Source organism: Otolemur garnettii, unplaced genomic scaffold (assembly GCF_000181295.1).
Source record: "Otolemur garnettii isolate 467f Iridium unplaced genomic scaffold, OtoGar3 scaffold00004, whole genome shotgun sequence".
Classification (NCBI taxonomy): domain Eukaryota; kingdom Metazoa; phylum Chordata; class Mammalia; order Primates; family Galagidae; genus Otolemur; species Otolemur garnettii.
In genome coordinates, this window is record NW_003852399.1 from 19,617,239 (window position 1) to 19,621,183 (window position 3,945).

The following is a 3,945-nucleotide window of genomic DNA, read 5'->3' on the forward strand; positions in this document are numbered from 1 at the left end:
ATTATTTAAACTCCTTAAGTAATTTTTGAAAAACTGTACTAGCCTCTGGAAAAAGATGTATGTATATCATAGTCCTTGCTGTCTATAGCCCATGAGGGCTGGATAGAAGTAGACCTGTGGGTCATTGATTATGAAAATACGAAAAGTATCACACAAGGGTCTGAACAAAGTGCTCAGAGCTTGGAGGTTGTGAACACAGAGCGGGTGATATTTGAGCTAAGCCTTAATGTCTATATAAGTAGCCTTTCACAAGGCAGAGAATGGAGCAAAGGCCTTTCTATTTATTTTTTTAAAGAAAATATTATAGAAAAGCAAAGTCCTTTCTATAGAGAAGGACTGCCTTAGGATAAAACAATCATAGGAACTAGCCTTTTTGGATAAGTTATTTGCTAGGCATTGTTATATGCACCTGTTATGTGTTACCTCACTTAATTTTCAAGAATCTTTATGAAATGAGTGTGTTATAATCCTCAGCAGATAGATGGAGGGAGACCAAGCCGTGTGCACATGTGTGCAGTGCTACTGGGTTGCAGGAGCAGGTCACACAGTGGCCAATGCATGGTGTGACCTCAGTCAACAGAGGAGGCAATGAAGGTGGTTGGAGCCACCTGATGAAGCACCTTCACTAGATAGTGATAAGTGCTTTCATTGTATGGAGGGTTTTATTTTTATGTTTTAAATTAGTGGCTATTTTTTTTTTTCTGAGACAGTGTCATTTTGTTGCCCTCGGTAGAGTACCCTGGTGTCATAGCTCACTGCAACCTCAAACTCCCGGGCTCAAGTGATTCACTTGCCTCAGCTTCCCGAGGAGTTGGGACTACAGACACCTGCCGCAACGCCTGGCTGTTTTTTAGAGATAGGCTCCTGTTCTTGCTCAGGCTGGTCTTGAAATTGTGAGCTCAAGCAAGCCACCTGCCTCGGCCTCCCAGAGTGCTAGGATTACAGGCATGAGCTACTGCGTCCAGCCCCTTAAATTAGTGTTTCTTATTACAAAAGTGGTATCTCCATACAATTTTAAAATCTACAAAGAGCATACAATAAAAAAGCCATGCCAAGTCTTCAATTCCATAGCTTTCCTCCCAGGAAGCAACGCTGATCATTAACTGTTGTGTCTCTGTGCAGAAATAGTCCATCCATAAGCCTCTCTTTCATTCATTCTTGGTTGCACACAAAGACACATACTATTTAACTCTTGTATCTCAAGATTGCTAATTTTTGTGCCACACGTGCTGATAAGAGCAATCTATCTTATCCCTTTGCATGGCTGCCTGTTTTCAAATTATACAGCTGACTCTTGGTTTACTGAGCCAGTTTACCAATGTTGTAGTCAATAAAAAAAAGTTGAATATTTTTCTCTTTGAAAGGATGCAAATATTACTTACAGGAGATACTCCTCAAGGTGGAATTTCTGTGTCTCTTAGTGCTGTTACCTCGCAGCTGCGTGAAGAATGGTGCAGAGGGGAGGAGCACCATAGGCCAGAAGAGCCTGGCCTAGTGTCTCTTGATTTCTTCAGCAGAGAGATGCAGACAGCTATTGGAAGCACCAGCAGCGGGGCGGGCACCGGGAGCAGAAGACAGATCAGAAGGACAGTTTGTAGGTAGAATCAACCAAGCGAGGGTTTGGACCAGCTTTCTGATTGTTCTCGTTTCATCTCCCGTTCTCCACTAAGTTCTTTTTGGGAGATACCTAGAACCTGTGATCGGAAAGTATGCCTGCTAACATCATCGCTGCCTTGGTCTTTGAGGATAAGGATTTGTTTTCAGTATTTTGAAATTAGTAACCATGGAGAATTTACAGAGGAGTGGGGAGAAACGGAGATAAAACTCTTTTTGAAAGCTAGTTCCCAGAGGGAGGGTAGATTTATATGGGTGGTCAGGTGTGCTCCCAATTCTACCAGGGCCTGGTGGGTGAAGCTGTTTATCTGCGTATCTTTTATTCCAGCGTTGTGCTTCTTTTTCTTTTCTCATACTAAGAACAGCAAATTTGTTATCCTTTCCATTCTAGGGTAACTATAGTATCCTCATTAAGCCCCGTGATTTCTTTCATTCATTGTCTACTCGTAATCTTAATTACCCCCGCTTAAAAAAGCTTAACCTACTTAAAGGAGAAATAACAAACTAATCCTGGTTTGACAACACACGTGCATTACATCTGGCATTAGGAGCAACGGAGTCTACGGAGCACTCCCTGCCTCCACGGGGAGAAGGCAGAGAAGGCTGACGGTCGTTCCCTTTTCTCTCTTTCTCCTGCATAAAGGAACTTTGGGAATGGCCCCACTGACTTCGGGTCCTGGCTCCAGGAAACTCCACAGACCATGTGCCCTGTCCAGCCTTACCTAATACAGAAATGAAGCAGAACTCCTCTCCTGAGTTTGCAAGTTAATTTGAATTTGAGAAAGACAAAACTGAAAGCCAGAGAGGACTGGCTGCCAGTCACAGTCACACAGTGTGCCCTCTGCAGGGCACGCCTTCTCCTGATGACATGTTTTCCAATGTTTATCCTGTTCTGGCAAAAAAAAAAAAAAAAAAAAAAAATGCCCCAAGTGGAGCTGATCACTCTACTTTGTCTCAGAGGAACGCCCAGGACTGCACCTCTCTGCATCTCCAGCAGGGAGACGGGTAGTTCCTGTTCATGGTGGAGGGGGTGGATTCTGCAGCTTGGCAGTCATTTAGGCAAATGGCCCAGGACCTCTTCATGCTTCCATTTAAACTAGAATCATTCTGCTTTCCTGGAAGAAAAAGAAAGAAAAAGGAAAATGGGAAGAGGAATCTTTCAGGTGGTGGCCATATTTGTTTTAGTAGTGAACCTGGCTTTATTGAACACGTTACTTCTTATTCCTGGGGACCATGACGTTCAGGGCAAGTGAGGGAGCAGAGAAGTGGGAGAAGGGAAAAGGGCAGGGAAGGAGGGCTCACTTCTTGCTTACGTGCCTAGAATGTTTCCTTAAGGCAGAAGTTCCCAAAGGGGGTGGATTTCAGATGTGCCAAATACCGATCCTTTCAGCTCACTGGCGGCAGGGCAGGGTCAAAAGGGGACTCAGACTGCCTTTCCCATGTGGCCTAAGTCACCTTTAAATGTAATGCTTTTCTATGTATATCAAGGTATGAAATATTTGGAGGCATGAAGAAATGCTGTTTTAGAATCCAAGAGTCCCAGATGCTTGGACAGAAACTTCTGGTTTCTGTGATGTGTGTGTGTGTCACACATAGTAGCTAGCAGCGTACACCCTGTGGTCCTAAAGATTTGATGTGAGACTAAATTTGGCCACTTTTTCATTATGTGACCTTGAGCAGGTTACTTAGCCCCTCTGAAATTTATTTTTCTGGAGGATAAATACCCACCATCTAGGGTTACGACCTTGGGCAAGTCACTTAAAGACTTTGCCCTTTGGTTTCCTCCCTTGTAAAATGGGATAATTACCACTTAGGACATTGCTGGTACGTGATAAACTATAGAAGTGATTATCATCAGTCATAATTATCATCCTGTAAAGGGTTTAACGTGGGGTCTTGTATACCTGGCAATTGTTATCATCATCGTCATTTTTATAGGTAGCTGTGGGGAAGAGAAGTGGTTTTTGCTACCACCAGAGAAAACGAAAATAATGTGTGGCAAAGTGGTAGCAAGTGCTGAGAACACAGGAGACAGGACTCTTGTCTGGGTGAGTCTAAAATACACAGTAGAACCACCCCAGCAGCATAGAGTATGGGCTCCGTGGGGGTTTCCTTGAGGCATCCTCCCTCCTCAACCTCTTGAGGAGTTGGGACTACAGGTGTGAGCCACCATAGAACCCAGAACCATGTCTGGGTTCTTGCTTGGTCAGGAATTTGGCTTCTTCACCCCTTTCTTCTGAGCCTCCCTTGGTCACATTCCTAAAGGCACTCATCCAGCAGTTCTACCAAAAAGAAAATGGGAATATCTGTGTTCTTTGGAGCTGCCGCCAA